General features: G+C 47.2%; 1 protein-coding gene across 1 annotated transcript in view; it reads left to right on the plus strand.

The window, feature by feature from the left end:
* The window catches only part of GNRHR (gonadotropin releasing hormone receptor), a 34,215-nt gene that overhangs the window by 7,298 nt on the left and 7,892 nt on the right, over positions 1–19,025 (plus strand). The window lies entirely within an intron of this gene.

The following is a 19,025-nucleotide window of genomic DNA, read 5'->3' on the forward strand; positions in this document are numbered from 1 at the left end:
TCTCTATCCCTCTGACGCTGTCTGTCAGCAGCGTGAAGGAGTAAGATGGGAGTGTTGTGAACGGAAGACAAATAAAGACCGGATTCCAGAAGTCGCTTCCACGACCTTCATTACATATATACTCCGGGTCCCTGCAGTTGTTGCGAGAGCGGGCAATCAATCCGTGGACCGGTTGTTAAAAGTTGTCTTGTGTCTCATCTGCAAGAATTGGCCGCTTCATCACATTATTGCCGGCTCGCCTCGCCTGGCATTAAATAAGGGGGAAGCTGCTATCGATATTTGTGTCAAGGGCCACGCCGTGTTGATAAGAAGTCCAAACAAGCCCAGCGTTAGTCTGATTAAATGGTGAGGCACCAGGTGGCGAGATGTTAACTACCTCGCCTGGTATACAGGAGGTCGTGGGTTCAATCCCAATCCTGACGCCTGCTGCTGTGTATTTGGAGTTTGTGTCTCTCTCATCATCATCATCATCACGGTGGCTAGGAGATGTTAACTACCTCGCCTGGTATACAGGAGGTCGTGGGTTCAATCCCAATCCTGACGCCTGCTGCTGTATATTTGGAGTTTGTGTCTCTCTCATCATCATCATCATCATCACGGTGGCTAGGAGATGTTAACTACCTCGCCTGGTATACAGAAGGTCGTGGGTTGGATCTAGATCCTGACGCCTGCTGTATATTTGGAGTTTGCGTGTCTCTCATTATCATCATCACGGTGGCGAGATGTTAACTACCTCGCGTGGTATACAGGAGGTCGTGGGTTCGATCCTGATCCTGACGCCTGCTGTATATTTAGAGTTTGCGTGTCTCTCTCTCTCGTCATCATCATCACGGTGGCTAGGAGATGTTAATTACCTCGCCTGGTATGCAAAAGGTTCCTGGGTTCGATCTCGACCCTGACGCCTGCTGCTGTATATTTGGAGTTTGCGTGTTTCTCTCTCTTTCCCCGTGGATTTTTCTCCGGATCCTCCGGTTTTTCCCTCCTCAAGTCGAAATATGCGTTTAGAATATTTGGCTGCGATACATTTCGACACGAGAAGCCATGTTCGTCGATGTATTATGTGTGGCCAGGTCGCTTCTGAAAAAGAGTGACCTTTACCTTGCTAAACAAAAAAATATTGTTTAGTCTTAGCATCACTACATATCACAAACAAGGGCTATCCGCAAAGGGAGCTCTAAAGAGAGCCCCTTTAAAGGCTAACTTGGCCTCCTCTCACACGCCGGCGATGCCCCGTTGAAGAGGTGGGAGTTCCCACACTTTGACCCACCACACGCGATCGAATACCCGCCGCGAACACATTTACACCGCTTGGTTGGACAGAGTTTCGGCGGAGGATTTAACAGCTTGTCCCTTTAAAAGAAAACGATGAACTTCGCTATTATTTTACCAGGTAAGGCCCACTGAGCTGTAGAGATCCTTTTCAGAAGCTGCCTGGCCACAAATGAAAGCGCAACGAGGAGGCTTGTCGTGCGAAAACGTCTAGCAGCCAGAGACTCTCCAAGTGTGTTTATAAATGTGGAGGGATAAACCGGAGGACCCGGCGAAAAATCCACGCAACCACGGGGAGAGCATGCCAAATACAGCAGGCGTCAGAGTCGGGATCGAACCGATGACCTCCTGTATACCTAGCTAGGTAGCTAACATCTCACGGTCGTGGCATGCCGGTAGATCGAATCGAACCGATGACCAGAGGTCATCACTGACCATTCCACCACGGCAGTATCTCCCACCCAAATGCGTTCTGCCGGAAGACAGATTGCCGATGCAGAAATGATACATAAGCGCTATGGTGGCAATTCATTTTAATAGGGTGATTTATTTGTAACGTTAATCTTATATCGCGGAAAGCCTCACTCAAGACTGAATTTGGTCAAACATTCCACGCAATGCACATGGGCCTTGTGGCTGTGTGTGTTTATTAATGTTTCCTGTTGTTGTTGTTATTATTGTTGTTGTTGTTTATACACAAATCCCTGTTGATGGTTTGACAGTTAAAACAAAAACAAGAAAACAAGGAAGCGTTGTGCACTCGACGGTGACCTGGCAATTAATTGTACTGTGTTGGAAACAAGCCAGTGGTAAATAAATAAATGAATAAATGTTCCACACAATGATAACAAAATGTTAATGCATATAATTGGAAGCAAAAATTGTAATTGTGCCAGCAATGTGATTTCTGCAGTTTGTAGCACGACCGACACAAACAAAAGGGATTAACACGTGGTAGCCTTTCGCTACAAATATTATCCACAGTAGAGGTTGTTTTTGGTCAGATCGTGTAAATGTGTCGTTAACTCCGCCACCACCCGACACAGCCAATAAGTAAGGTTTGTCACGTGAACAAAGCATGCCAATTCCAATTAGTTACTAGTTCAGCACACTAGTGTGTTGTAGAGTAAACCCACACCATTTACAATTCCGGCAATCACAACCAGCATCATCAGGCGACAGTCAGAATTGTGAATAAATCCTCCTCCTGTTTCGGTTTTTCAAGCGACACTTAAAATGTACGCGATCTAACCCAAAAAACCCCCACCCCTATATAATGGACAAAGGAGATACACAGATGTCGATGCAACATTCGCAATGCATGAATGGATCCGTGTTTACATTGTCGCAGTTGTGCGTGTCATTTGTGTGCTTCTTGAGCATCACCGAGATGGCCGTGGCGAGCGCTCCTCCGTGGTCAATTACGACGTTTCGCCTTCCACGTTGGAGGCATATTCAGGCAGTAGCTGCCTCCCACATTGGAGGCGTCTTCGTGCTGTCAAAAAAATCGCGACGAAGAAGAAAAAGAAAGCGACCGCTCGCCAAGGCTATTCCAAAAGAGCAGCTTTTAAGAGCATTTATCACACAGCGAGCCGTGAAAAACCTTAATCCATACATTGTGAACATCATTATCAACAGAACCAAGAGTGAGAGGTGAGGGCGGGGGGGGCTGGGGGGGGGGGGGTAAGTAAGAGAGCATCGCAGAACAGATTTGCGAAAATGGCTCTGATGGGCTTAAGTGGGGCCAATCTTTGACCTCACCACTGCGGCGTTTCCGTGGAACTCGTTGCTCAGGGCGCGTCGTCGTCTTCATCGTCTTCGTCGTCGTCACTGAGGAAGCGATGAGTGTCCCGTTGACGTCACGCGGCTTTGTCTGTGAACGTCTCTCCCACGAGCCTCTCGAAGTGGCCAAGGGCGATCGAAAAATCCGCAGGCTCTGGATCTTTTTAAAGAGCTGCTTCATGACTTCCGGCGGCACGACGATCATTTTCGATTAGCGGTGAATGTCTAAAAGCCGAACAAATATTTGTAATGCGGCTTTACAAATCATTACGCGCGTGCTGTTCTCCAAAGAGGGGGGTTACGAATCGCATGGTTTGACGTTTAGCATCAAGGACTGTCTTGCATTCGCATGCCGTGCAACTCTCGAAATATTCATAGGGGAGGGGGGGTTATCTTTTTTAACCGAATTCGCTAAAAAAAGATTCATCTTCTTATTCTATGGTTGTTTCGGTAAAGTCATGTAGATACATTTTTTTATAATAATACAAAAAATGAAAACAAAATGAATACAAAATAATAAAAATATAACGACGTTTCGATCGCAACACAAGCGGCCGTCATCAGGAACAGGGGAAAGTTTTAAGTCAAAATCCCTCTCTCCTTGTTATTGTGGTTGCCGATCCCTCCTCTGCTCTTAGGGGCACGCCGTTATCGCTTGCCTCTGATTCTCGGTTGCGCATTTCGTTATGCCCACCGTGAAATGCAACGGTGTAAAAGCCCCTGCGAGGAAATAAACGAACGGGGCCATTCTTGTTTAACGGCTCGGAGCTTTGGCTTTCTAACCCGTGAAAGCAATTTTTTTTAATGTAAAATCATCCACAATGGCTACACTCGCAGTGGGCGATCACACGATCGGGGCGGATAATCGACGGTCAGTTATGCCCCCCCCCTCCCGTAGCGTTGTGTAACAGTCAAACAAATGTGTCACGGCGATTTAACGCTCAAATAAGCCACGTTGAGGCATCGGAGCTCATCGCCTGTGGTGGACATTGCACGTTGCTGTCGCAGGATAACCACTTTTGACCCTTCTTGGTTCTTTCGGTAAAGTCGCGTAGAAGGGAAGTAATAAAATAATAAAAATAAAACATAATAAAATAATTCTCACGACGTTTCGGCCACAACGCAAGCAGCCGTCCTCAGGTGAAACCAGGTATGTCGAGTCGCCTCGACAGACCTGGTCTTCACCTGAGGACGGCTGTTTTATTTTTATTATTTGATTACTTCCCTTCTACGTGACTTTACCGAAAGAACCAAGAAGATGAATCCCTGCAGTCACGAAAGCTTTAAATCGAAATTTCACTTTTGACCCATTCAGAAATTGCAAACTATTTCATTGACTCCCCCCCACACACCCCCCGGACAAACGATGGTCCGGGTACGAAGGCGTTAATTTATTAACGTAAAATTTGTCCCCTTTAGGGAATAGATTTGGGATATTCATTATCTGGGGATGAATGGAGATATTGAAATTGATTATGCTGTGTATGACGTATCAATCGATACGCGGACCGATTGATTTATAACAAAGAGAGTGGCTACATTAAGAGGTGACCCGGGTGGACGGGCTATAATGAGATGTTTCCTCTAAATAGCCGCCGCAAACCCTTAGCGGCGAAATGCACTCATAGGGTACAGATGATTGAAGGCTCAACACAACGGTAAAACCGCACGGCATCTCTTTCACACACAGCACGTGCACTCCGACTCCCGCGCCCGCGATTGGGCACGGTTGGCTACGTACGGCGCGAAGGAAGTTCAACGTACGTACGCACAACACGTGTAGCGAGCCGACGCTGCTGTTGAGAGAACGAGTATCGAGTTTAGGTGGAACGAGGGAATGGTCTCTGGGTCGGGTCACCAACGATTGCACGAAAAAACCTCGGAAGATTGAAGCGAGTTCACAGGTCAAAACCGGTTTGCAGTTTGCCCGCTTAATCAAATAGTGCGAATAATTGTATTTAAAAAAAAGTGTCTTTCGCGCACATTTCATTGGGCGTTGTGGTCAAAGCATTAGAGGAAAATGCAGACACCCCCCCCCCCCCCCCCTTGTTTACATCTGTATGGGATAAAGCGTTTCCCCCTTTCACCTTTCACACACGTGGGGTTTTCTCCAGGTGCTCCGCTTTCTTCTCACGCGAATAACGCACTCAGTGATAGGCTGAAAACAAATCTTAGTACGTAGAGGACCGCAGAACTCGGGCAATTGCTGATAGGCGCTGGCTCATCACCGTGTGGCCGCTGCCTTCTCTGTGGTTCCTCCTCCTGGTCACGTCTCCGAGTCGTCCTCTCTCTGTCTACGAGAGCCGAGGAGCCAATAGTGTGCGGCAATGCGTCACAAGCGGACTGAATAAATAAATAGATAACCCGCTAAACATTGCGAATCAGATAAACGTCAAAAAAGTGACGAGAACAGCAAAGGAGGCACAGCGGGGATGAGGCGGGCGACAGTAAATGCCTAAGCGCCCGACATCAGAGAAAGTGCGATGGAATGACCACAAATTAGGCTGTTAAGAAGGTGAAACAGGCCAATAGGTTAATGGACTCGAATCATATTTTATTTTCACGCAGAAAAAAGCTTTTGACTGTTAAGGTAAAACAGAAATTTACCGCGTCATGGAATTTGACTCACTCCTAGCTCCGTGAATGTTTATTTTAAATTGCCCCGACATATCTTCTTCTTCTTTAGTGCTGCCTAACGGCGTGTGCGACTTCACGATGATATTGGTCCCGGTCTAGCACGGCGTGTAGAGTTTGTGCTGTTGTTAATTGTAGCCATGTTTTGATGTTACTGAGCCATGTCGTTTTTGGCCGTCCTGGTCGTTTTTTCCCTTCGATTTTTCCTTCCAGGATTAGCTTTAATAGCTGGTATTTGTGGTCGTTTCGGGCAATGTGGCCTAGGTAGTAACACTTCCTGCTAATGATGGTCTTCAGCAGTTGCCTGTCAGTGCCCATATCTTGCAGAACTTGTGTATTGGTGGTTTTGGCTGTCCATGGGATTTTCAGCATTCTTCGATACAGCCACATCTCGAAAGCTTCGAGCCTTTTTGTTGCTGTTGTTGTCAGTGTCCACGTCTCAACTCCGTACAGCAAAATTGACCAGATGTAGCATTTCAGTGTGCGCAGTTTCAGTGATGTACTCAAGTTGCGGTCTGCCCCGACATATGACAAATACTATTCGTGGTACAAATTAAAAGCGTGCTCCTAGAGTGTGTGCTGTGATACAGAGGACTAAGTGAAGTCGTCAGTGGTTCGGCACGTACGGCGCACTGCTGGCAAACATCTGGCACATCACCTGCTGCAATAAATAAATAAAAACATTCCTTAGAGAAACATCTTCATCCCGTGACAAAGTTACGTATTTCTTTTAGTTCGATCGCGCGTCAACGTGAATTTGTCGTTAAACCCACCTCCACCCCAAACAGCCAATCAGCAAGGGTTTGCCACGTGTGCGGAACCTGCCAATTTGTCACTAAATCAGCAGCACCGGTTTTTTGCGTTACAGAGCAAAAACCCGCACCGACATTTACAATTTGAGCACGTTGACGCTTCGCCGGTGATTACAGCACACCGGCAAGCATCGGGCGAAATTGTAAAACGTGACTGTGAGATGGAGGAGAGAAGAGAGGGCGAGAGAGAGAGAGTGCAAGAAAGAAAACAAAAATCAACGAGATAAAAAAAAACGGAATATATATACAACGGCAGATCGAACTTGTCAATGAGAGGGCTTTGATCGGCAAGGCAAGTGACGAGACGAGAGGAGAGCGCCTGAAGACGGATTAACGAGCTACATGGGACGGAAAGTAAAACAGACGGACGCGAGACACGTGGAGGGAGCTAGAGGACGGGATCGGAGACGAGACGGAGTGAGCCGAGATCGAGGGGCGATGTCAATCAATGACTCTTTGTCTTACGTGGCAATATCGCCCTCGATTAAAGGAGGCATGGGTGCACATTGCAGCGGAACGGGAACGGTGGTGGGGGGGGGGGCGGCGCACGGAGCAAACAAGAATGATAAAATAAAGTCCGTCAAGAGCTCAGCGGCGAACGTGGCCCGAGAACAAAGATAAATCTGCAACCGCGCGCAGGTTAAAGGGCATCGGCGCGTAACGGAGTACGCACGGGAGAGGTGAGTTAGTCGATAGAAGAAATGAAAAGTGAAAAGTTAAGTCATTATTCTTTGGTTCTTTCGGTTAAGTCACGTCTAAAGATAAAATAATAAATTAAATAATAGCATATTACGACGTTTCGATTGCAACACAAGCAATCATCATCAGGCATAAAAGAAATAGCAACAAAAATCTAACTAGAAAACTATAGACAGACATACAAGCAGACAGACATCACAAGGACACACAGAGAGAGGACACATATCGGCACAAAGAGAGAGGTCGTTTCGTCGAGGACACATATCGGCACAAAGAGAGAGGTCGGAACGTCGTAATATGCTATTATTTAATTTATTATTTTATCTTTAGACGTGACTTAACCGAAAGAACCAAAGAATAATTCCTGCAGTCACGAAAGCTCCAAAATTAAGAGTTAAGTAATTGCTTTTCTTTACTCTTTTGATGTTACGGGGAAGGCGAGTCTGAGCAGGTGCGTCTTGCCCAGGCCACGGAATTGAGCGCTGCCTGGTGGCAAGCTGGCGGAGTGGAGATACAGATACATCTTCTTGGTTCTTTCGGTAAAGTCACGTAGAATGGAAGTAATAAAATAATAAAAATAAAACATAATAAAATAATTCTCACGACGTTTCGGCCATAACACAAGTAGCCGTCCTCAGGTGAAGACAGGAGGTCTGTCGAGGCGACAGCGTCTAAAAGAAAACACCACCACGCTTGGAGCGTCTATTTAAACTGGGTTGGAAGGGGGGGAAATTTAAAGAGATACAGATAGTTTGGGGCAGTGCTTGAGTACGGCTTCGTCCCCCCCACCACCCTCCATCGATGGGACAACGCGAAGCGGAAGATTGCCGCATGTCGACAACGTGTAATTTTTATTGCACGGATTCTTTGAATTAAACTTTCCACGCAGCCCAGCGATTTGCACTTCATGCAGCCACGGAACATTTGCTAAATTGTGACGTGCGCTGTCAAGCCGCAAACGGCACCACACCACTCGTCTAATTGGGGCGACAGCAAGTCCAGAGATTGATGGAGCGTGGGGGGAAAGAGGCGATGCCCGGGAGAAGGAATTACAGCAGGCAGTGGGTTGTTAGCCTAATCAGCGGCGTGATTGAGTGCTGCTCCCTCTCCCAGGAATGGCCTTTTTGTTCTCTGATGACTCCGGGCCCCTCCATCGCGTCTTCGGAAGTGTTTGGGTTATTGAAACGGAAGCCGACGGATAGATGTCAGGGCAAGCAAAAGCATTGGCATATTTGCAAATGTCTGTACAGGGACTCCTCTATTTACGAACGAGTTAGGTTCCAGAGGTTTCTTCGAAAGTCGACTTGTTCGCAAGTCCGACTTTGCCCCTGTCGATTCCAAACATGTTGTACGACGTATACACTAAACACGGGGAATGGCTTTAAAAGTTGTATAATCTCGTGTAGAAGTAGATGTCACTGACACTTGATGTTCTGCAGATGTAGATGCCACCACCGCCATCTATTCCGCGACGGTTGAACTCACGACTCTTGATCCGAACAGGCACAATGCATGTACGGACAGGTTTGTTCGTATCTCTAAAGGTTCGTACGTCGAATGTTCGAAAGTCGAGTTGTCCCCGTAGTTACCTTTTTCTGGTTCGTGTCTCAAAGTGTTTGGGCAACGCGCTGATGAATTGTGCCAGTGTTTCAGAGAGCCGGCCCCTAATAGCGGCAAAGCTCTTTGCCACATTTTGGGTTCACGTTGGATCACCTTCGCGGGAGTAATCGTGGCGTACGCGCTCCCCTACCTCCTACTGTGGACGGACGGACAGATGCACCGCACGTGTGTGTATGTGACCTCCTGCCAGCGGGCGTTCGACACTTCACGTGGCCTCAAGGTGCACATGACCTGGCACAAGCGTCGTGGTGACGTCACCGCCACTTAGTGGCGAATGGCGGTTGTTGTTGTTGTTGTGTGTTGAACTTCATTCGCAACGTACGTAGCCGACCATGCTAACCGGAGTTGCAGGGGAAAGGACAACAGCATTTCTAAAGAAATGAGTTTTGTATCTAGATTTAAAAGTGCATATCTCCAAGCAGCTTCCCAACGTAGAAACAATTCGTCCAACAAACATTTCAGGGCAAAATCATTTGCTCAAGGAATCGTGAGATTCCGCGAAACTTTTCGACAAGGTGAACAAGGACATTCCTGTTAAGATGTTCTAACACCAACTAGATACCTTTTTGCAAGCCATCAAATCTGCATTAACCACGCGTACTTGTGACAAAACATACAAACAAACATGCTCTGATAACATACGCAATATCTTTGAAACCGATTGACCTACGCTAGCGGTAACCTCGTTTATGACCTGCTCTCACCAGTGTCAGGCCAGAGAACGCCAAAAGACGAACAGTATAAAGAGAGAGTAAACCCTAATCTTATTTTTCATACAGTGATATTGGCAAAAAAAATAGTCCCTTGATGAGGACGTTCTGGTTAGAAGTGACAAGTATTAAAAATACCCTTTTACATTTTTTTCGAGAGGGACACATCGAGATAATTCAATTGCTAAACAAATGACTCCTCTTTGCAACGATAGAAAAAAATAAACCTTAGTCACGGTCCATGACTCTAAGCACGGCAGCAGTGCATTGTGCATTCGCGTGCGTTCCACACACGGCACGTTCTCTCTCTCTCTCTACTCTCTCTGTGTCAATCAAGCGCGAGTCTCGTGTCTTTTGTGTATGCGCCCTCGACGTGCGTAGCGAGTTGCTATGTACAGCGAGCCCAATGAACGGTGGCGGGCAGGGCAGCTTGCAGAGTACCGCTGGAGTGGAACGGCTTTGCGCTGCAGGAGCCACATCCAAAAGGTAATTCTGCCCACTCTTCCACGCTGGCATGCCGTCTTACGGAAGGGTCGGGGGTGCCCACGGTTTACCCCACCACACACGACCCTCCAATCACAGAGCAACACCAGTGTATGATGATGGGTGGGTAGAGGCGGTGGTGAGTTGGGAGGGGGGATGTAAGAAATGTTGCATCGGTGGAGATGGAATCGAACCAGTGAACCTCTGGATCGCAGGTTAAGGGTGCTGATCATTGCACTGCGGCAGCAACACTGCCCCGTAAATGGAATTAATCCATGATTTAATTAAAGAAATAAATATAACCGGACAGCAGATTCGAAATGTCGAATATCGGTGGAACTTCGTCCTTTGATGAAATATTCATATTCTTACGTTTTTTCGGTAAAGTCACGTAGGTAAAAAAATTAAATTAATCAAAGTAAAATAAAAAATAAAATAAAAATCACGACGTTTCGGAGGCAACACAAGCTTCCGTCTTCAGGTGGAACCGTCACAGCACGATAGCTCTTCAGGTGGAACCGTCACAGCTCGATAGCTGTACAGCTATAGGAAGCTTGTGTTGCCTCTGAAACGTCGTGATTTTTTTATTTTATTTTACTTTTGTTAATTTTAATTTTAATTGTTTACCTACGTGACTTTACCGAAAAAACCTAAGCATATGAATCCTTGCAGTCACGAAAGCTTCAAATATTTGATGCAATCTCATGAACCCAGCTCGCGCGCGTAAGCTGGGGACATGCCGGGTGGAAGCAGAAGTCCATAGCGCAGTGTTCGGCAAGAGTGGTCAGTCCGCACAGCGCGTGTGATGGATTGCGTCGAACATGAGCTCACAGCGTCGTGGCAGTGCGTGGCAGCAAGGGATTGTAATCCATGGGCGACGCATCTGTTGATTCGCAAGATCGATAACCCTCCTCCTCCTCCGCCAGACTTGTCCGGAGGATTCTGAGCGATCGTGCCTGACACGCCAATGTCCCTGGCAAGCGACCTTGACGTCCACATTGTTGTTTGCTTGTTGTTTGTTTGTTGTTCCCGAACACCCTGAACCTCAATTTACAATTGATGTAACCGTGCAGTTTGATGTACTAATGGTGGCAGCTGGTTTTGTTGTTGTTGTTATCAGAATAATGTATAACCTCAAAAAAATTTGGCAGACATGAATTAAACCCGGGCTTGTATATTCTTGGAATAGATTATATTTATTTGTCGGTTTATTATTTATTTAAACGAGGCCATTCAAAATGAAAAGGAAACGCCAAACAATTAGCAGGAGTGCTCCGATGCGACCGCTCAAGAGACGAGTGACATTTGTAAAACTCCAGAGTGAGGTTACAGGAGGAGCTCTGGAGTTTTTTTGGGGGGAGGGTGAGGGGTCGAGAATCTGCAAACACAAGCTGGGAGAGGCCAATCAATTAAAGGAGCCTCTCCTCTGTGAGGTTCCGGAGCCGCATGCGACTCTTTAAGTGACGGCCTCGTGACGTTGTTTATTAGGGGACCGCCTCCGTCTCGTATTCACCACCACAATGCACTGCGGCTCTTGTTGTTGTTGTTGTTGTTGTTTGACTTGCATCCCACTGGGATATTTGCACACAGCGTTGGTGTACGGTGATTTTTTTCTGCAATATTTTGCTGTCTTTTCTTGGATTTTCTGTTTGCACTTAGTCACATATTCACTTTAAGATGTTTTTTGTTCATGTTTTTGTTTTTTGTTTGTTGCGGTTGCACCCGATTCAAGAGCCGAATGGCTCACAGGGCTATACCTAATAAATGAACTTGAACTTGAAACATCGAGCTTATTTATTTACCAAGTTTGACAGAAACGGCTCTTCTTGTTATGTTGGTTACCCACCCCGGTAATAGAGGATCCCACCAAGCTACAGACCGCATAGGTTAGGCAGCTCTTTGGGGCCGTCCATAAATGACGTCACGCACCTAGGGGGGGGGGTTCAGACATTTGTGACGATGTGTGACGAGGGGGGGGGGGTTGAGAAATGTGACGTCACATCAAAATGCGCAACTTTAAATAAATATAGACAACACGTTCTACTTAATTAAATATACTTTTTTTAGAAATGTTTTCTCTTACAACATCAGAGTGCAGCGGCACATTAAATACGCACTACAATGACAATAGTTTAAAGCGATTTGAAGCACGTTTTATTTGGGGGGGGGGGCAGAGCTTTGTGACGTAATATTTGAAGGGGGGTCTGACTTTTTGTGACGCCGTGTGACGAAGGTAGGGAGTCAAAAATCGTCAAAAATCACGTGACGTCATTTATGGACGGCCCCTTTCCCTATATCCAGATGATATCACCATGATCAGCATCAACATCATCATCAGCCATGGTCAATCCACTGCTAGATGAAGGCCTCCCCCAAACCCGCAATCATCTCTCACAATTCTCAGATGTAATAATCCACCCAGCACGTGGTCTGCACACGAGGTGCCGATTTCATCGCTCCGTCTCCCTGGTACACGTCCTCTCGGACGCGTTCCATTCCTTTCGGCTGCAGCTCCTTCATTGTTCTTGGCCAATCGACCATCGTGTCCCCATAAGCGGAACAAATCTGAAAGCACGTCCACCAAGGAGATGGAGCGATGGAAAAAGTTTGTATCCAGCTGGTAGGTAGATTACGACATGGCACCGGCTTGGGGAAGGGTCTTAAGCTAAACTATTCAACAATTTTTCTTGCTGTGGATTTCACACCTGATGATGATTGCTTGTGTTGCAGTAGAAACGTCGTGATAATTTTTCGGTTTAAAGCTTTCGTGACTGCAGAGATTCATCTTCTTGGTTCTTTCGGTAAAATCATGTCATTTTCACGAATTGTATTTTATGATCTTTTATTTTTATTATTTTATTATTTCCCTTCTGCGTGACTTTACCGAAAGAACCAAGAAGATGGGTCGTGATAATTGTTATTGTTTTATATTTATATTATTGTATTATTTCCCTTCTACGTGACTTTACCGAAAGAACCAAGAATAGTCAACTATTTGTTTCATATTATTTTACATAGGTATGGCCACACTGAGCAATACAGCGCTTTTTCAGAAGCAACGTCGCAATCACAAATGATAGCTCAACAAAAGTGGCTCATCACGTGGAAAAAATATTTTAAACGCACGATGTCTATTAAAAATTTTTGGAGGGGAAAAACCGCAGGGAGAGAGAACGTGCAAGACTCCAAATAATCAGGCACCGTCATGGGCACGGGATCGAACCCATGGGCCCTCCTGTATACCAGGCGGGGTATTTGGCTTCTCGCCACCTCGTCCGGTCCAAGCCCGCGGTGACTTTTTTTTTGACAGTTTCGATGGTGCCATTAACCCGCGCGCGTGTCCTCTAAGAGGCGTTGCTCCTCTTCCTGTCCATCGATCTAAACTCGCCCCTCCCACCCTACACCATGACTCTGACCGTACAAAGGCAGTGGTAGTTACATTTTACATTTGTGTCGTTTTCGTTTGAACTTGGAGGAATGTCGCCGAACGGTCAGATGAATGGATGTGTCCTTCTTATCTCCTGGCTGCAAAGCGGCGTTGTGTACGCGGTGTTTCAGAAGTCCTGTGACCCACAATTAATTGAACCCCTGACATGCTTTTTTGTTGTTTCCTTTGCGTATTCATTCGTGTTTTAAATACACCATACTTAAACAAATGTAAATTAAGTGTTAGAGAGTTAAATGGGGGTCACAAGACATCTAGACCACATCTGTGCATGTGCTTGTACCGTACGGTCCTGAATCAACCCACTGCTGTATGTCAACCTCCACAATGCTCAGTCAGTGCGGGTTGGTCAAAGGTGGGGAGCGAATGTGTGCGTGTGTGTGGCCCTGATCTTCCCACCAGAGCGTTCCGCAGCCTATAACACCTGTTTTCCCGACGGTCGCCCATCCGAGAAACTTTCCAGTCTCAGCTCTGCTCAGCTTCCGAGATTTTCGTGAGGCCGGGGGCAATCGGAGAGATTTGGCCCGATGTGGTGTCATTGATACAAACGCGTGTCCGTAAGGGATTCGATGTGTGTGCGCGCGCGTGCGTTGACGTGTGCGGAGCGGTAGTGCAGCGGTTAGCGCGCTGCGCTACGAACCCGGCGGACCCGGGGTTCGATTCGCGCTCACGGCCAACATCAGTGACGATTATCTGAAACGGTCCTGGGCCTCCCCTATGTCGACTCGGCCTCAAATAAGTACCTGGTGCGGTGTGCAAACATTGCCACAAAGGCGGCCAGGCGTAGTGCTGGCCAATCACACCCTCGTGTGCTGTGCGGGCCCTTCATAGGTGCTACTCGCTGACAAGCACTTGCCCCAACAGTCGGTTAAGGCTATACGGGGGGTCTTTGTCTTTATCTTTATCGAACGCGTACCGTGTTTTACATTTCTCAGACGAGCGGGTGCGGGAGCGTAGAGTGTGCCGTTGGGTGTTTGGAAGCGTTGGAGGAGGATATCGACGTTTTTTTTCTTTTAAATTAGCAGTCAATTCTCGATTGAAACAACAAAATGCGTAGATGGGCGGATTTTTGTTGTGGATTTTTTTTTTGGTGTGTAGTTGTGTTCTAGCAGAATGGACAATATCGATTTGGTCGGGGGTTGTGAAATTAGTCAAACGCTGGGCATGTCATGGACGAGTGTTTTTATTTGGCGTCACATTCCCACCTCCCCCACCCACGGAAGAATTAATAATTGTTGGTAAATAGCGACGTGCGGTCAGGGGAGGCAGAGGAGGCACAGCCTCACCTGTGATACTCCAATGAAAATAGCTGTTACGAAAAGTAAAAAATTATGAACTAAAAATTAAGCTTTTTCCACTGATCTGTGTTATAAATGTCATTTCTGTACGATTCCAATCATTTTTATAGTAAAAATCGCCAAATTTGCGGAGCTCCGCTGCAAATACAAGGAGAGACGAGAGGTGAGGCAGCGACCAGCTCGGCCTCCCCTCTGATTGCGCAACCCCTCAGTAACTGGATGGAGCGCGGGCAATAAGCGCGCGCCTGTTACTATCTCTCTGTGTGTGTCACCAATGTAATGTTTGTAGACCCCTTCATTTCTTGTCCTCGCCTTCCATACTCCAGGTAACTTATTTCACGTATCTGTATAAAGATATTTAGGCTCGCTGGTCTCGTCATGAAACTGCAATGAAAAAGCACCAGGGGAGGCAGCTATCACATCTGCCTCACTGAGGACACGTGTCTAACACGCCCCCCTCAGTGAGGACACGCCCCCTCAGTGAGGACACGCCCCCCCTCGGTGAGGACACGCCCCTTCAGTGAGGCCACGCCCCCCTCAGTGAGGATACGCCCCCCTCGGTGTGTAAATCTCGCTCTCATACCAGCCAGTGCCTCCCCAGCCATTGACCTTACCACACGCCACTGTTGGGAAATGAATTAAACTGTAAGGCAATTGCGCCTTCATTTTTTTTCACTGAAGCGTGAAGCCACGTGGCTGCCTGCGTTATTGGGGCCCCCGTGAGATTCCCCGTAGTTCCCACAATGCACGTGTTCATTGCGAAATGACAAAATCTCTGAACCGCTCGCTACGCAAATTTCCACGAAGCAACGCCCAAAGCGGTACCGAGCGCTTTTTTTTCCTGTCTCGAATCAATGCCGCTGGATTTACGCACTCCCGAAAGAAACTGATGGTTTCGAGAAATAAATATCTAAATATTAAGTAGAGATACTGGTACGTGAATTCGACAACATCGGTCTGCTGATCTCTTTTGTTTTTTTATATTGTCCCCAACGACGATCATTATTATTATATAACAATATTATTCTGAGTTACATATCAATGCCTAGTGGGAGAGTGTTTGCTTGGGCAAAGATTGACGATTGCAGACGTTAAAGCAATTAACGTTTTAATAGTTAAATAATGACTTATTGATTTTTTTTGAAAAACATGTTAAATGATTATTCAATTACGACTAAACGATCATTTGATAATTGATTGATAATTATTACATTAATTTCGGCAATTTTTGTAATAATTTTTTCTTATTATTTCATACTGTTCTAATGCTTGTTTAATGATTATTTTATAACTATTTAATAATTATCTAAGACACGTTCAACGTTACGTTGCACACGAGCGCACTTTATGTGTATAGGTCGGGTTCAAGTAGAAAACAGCGGGGCCAGTGTTTCATTTTAAAGATCGGAAGGCACGCGCCTCGGGTTAGGACAACGCATTGAAGGTCTTGAGCCCGGCACTTGTATCGCACTCACTTGCCCTTCCAACTCGGTCACGTGGATTCCATCCCTCGCCACACCGAGCCACCATCAGTGGTGACTGATGTCTGCACCTGCCCTGAACGTCTGGTGCGGTGTATAAACACCGGTGGCTGGACGTGGTGCTAGCCGTCCGCGCTGCCCACTCGTGCACCGAACATTCTTTCCAAATAAATAAATAACAGTTGCTCGCTAGCAATGCCACTTTCCCCAACGGTCCCCTGTGCAGGCTACCCGGGGGAACTTTGTCTTTGTAAGCACGCGCCCAAGGCACGCGACTCCCGCCGGCGCGCGCGTTCGCGTATCGCTGCTGCGCTCAAATCGCGCGTGCAAAACGAAAACAAAAAAATCGAACGCGCAGTGCAAGGAGGCTTAACAGCTTGCCGAGGGCTCGCGAACAGAGAGCCGGCGCAATGGCGGAGCCAGGCTTTTTAGGTAGGGGGGGGCAACCCCTCCAGCAAGGAAAAATGATAGAGGAGTTGTTAGTGAGTAAGGACTTGTCGCTTGCTTTTTATTGGACGCGTGCGTGGCGATGGCGCAACCATCGACCACATCAACTGCAGCGCCACCGCTCCCCGTGGATGAATAATCCCCACTCCCTCCCACTACCTGGCACGGCGTGGGGTGGTCCTCTTCGGGTACAGACAGTGGATTGGGTAAACGTTAGTTCAACACGTAGAAGGCTTTTGGGTTAGATTGCGTAAATATTTAAGTGTGTCGTTAAAACCCGCCACCACCCGACACAGCCAACTAGTAAGGCTTGTCACGTAAACAGAACATGCCAATTCGTCACTAGTACAGCACACGGGTGCGCTGCATGCCTATAAAGGGCACCATACTTCAAAAAGGATTACCGTTGGTACGCCTATTTTAATACACACAATAGACAGGAAGGACAATATCAAAGGGCTCGCATAATGCACATGCATAATGTACGTTGACTCATTAATTACCCCTCCCCCCCGCACTTTGCGCAAGAGCGCAGAAGCGTGGTCACCACATCTACGCCTCTACATAAGGAACGAAACAGGTGGATTTCTCCACAAATCTGGCTGTCGCCTGATGAAGCTAGTTGTAATGACTGGCGAAACGTCGTACTCAAATTGTAAATATTGTGGCTTGGCTCTCCAAGACACCGGTTAGTGCTGTACTAGTGACGAATTGGCCACGTTCTGTTTACGTGACAACCCTTACTAGTTGTCGGGTGGTGGCGGGTTTTAATGACACGTATATTTACGCGATCTAACCCCCCAAAAAACCTGAGAAAACGTCGTGCGAGTACAACGACAAGGGGCGAAGGCGCGCAGAGTCGGGGAGAGCAATCGGCAGACGACAGCCAAAAACGCATTTCGGACACGAAATTAAGAGTGGGGACTGACCGAGATGAAGGTGCTCGCATTCCGCCGAATGAACACGCAGAGGAAGGGCGCGCGGGCGGACGGGCGGGGAGGGGGGCAATTCCATACACCCTTGGGAGTCATGAGCAGTAATCCTGGGCCGTGGCGGTGAGAGACAATGGATTTAGCGCTCCGGCACGCAGGGCTGTGAGGTGGCGTGCGGTGGAAGGGGTTGGGGGGGGGGTGGGCTGCTGAGTAATTTATTTGGAATAAATTCTGCCGGGTGTCGGTGGAGATTGATATGCCTCTTGGGCTCCCGGCGTTTTTGGTCGTCTGGCTATACCCCCCCACCCTCCTTGCCCCCCAGCCTAGTTACAGCTATTCCCATTTCCAGGCACATTGAATTCCACGATGACTATTTCAAGCCGGTGATAACGCGATCGTACGCGTTGCGAGCTATATAGCACTTTACCCTCGCGATAGAATTCCTAAGTTGGCGTATATCTGTTGCTGTTGGTTTCTAATCGAAATTGCGTTTGAGTGCAGCTGCTACTGCTGCTGCTGCTGTTGGCGGCGGTTGTTGTTGTTAAATCGCAGAGGGAAATGAACTTGAGATCGCGTCCGTATGTCCCGGGCAAGATGGCCCAATAATTCGTTCATTCCGCCGATCGTTGACTGCGCAACTGCCGTGCACAGCTCCCGTCTTTCAATCACACTCCTCCTTGGGTTAAGCGGGCCAATTGACCATACTTCACCCGCACAGGCGTGCGTCTAGTTTTGCTGGAGGTGGAAAAATCGTTCGTTGTTAGGTCAGCATTTGGACAGATTTGTTCAAGCCGTGGCATTTATCTTCTTGGTTCTTTCGGTAAAGTAACGTAAAATAATAAAAATAAAACATAATAAACACAATTCTCACGACGTTTCGGCCACAACGCAAGCAGCCGTCCTCAGGTGAAGAACAGGGCTGTCGGAAAGACAGCGTCCGAATGAATGTCTTTCCGACAGACCTGTTCTTCACCTGAGGACGGCTGCTTGCGTTGTGGCTGAAACGTCGTGAGAATTGTATTTTATTATGTTTTATTTTTATTATTTTATTATTTCCGTTCTACGTGACTTTACCGTAAAAACCAAGAAGATGAATTACCTGCAGTCACGAAAGCTTTAAACCGTGGCATTTAGGTTTTTTTTTTGGTGGCTCTGCACTATGCTGGTACCTGAGCCGCACACGAGCCTACAGCAAACGGACTTGCCGTGGTGGCCTTGCCCAACCCAAGCGCCATCCAGGCTCACCCCTCTTGCTGAGCTCGTGAGGATTTAACGAGATGCAACTGCCTACCGGGCACCTTTAGGCAATTGCCTCGGAGTGTCAATTAAGCGAAACGAAGCCGAAATGGTACGTCCTTAATTCGTATTACTTGTGGGAGGGTTTTTCATTTATGCAACTTTACAGCTCCTAAA

Source organism: Lampetra planeri, chromosome 53, assembly GCF_965212315.1.
Source record: "Lampetra planeri chromosome 53, kcLamPlan1.2.h2, whole genome shotgun sequence".
In the NCBI taxonomy this organism is placed as follows: domain Eukaryota; kingdom Metazoa; phylum Chordata; class Hyperoartia; order Petromyzontiformes; family Petromyzontidae; genus Lampetra; species Lampetra planeri.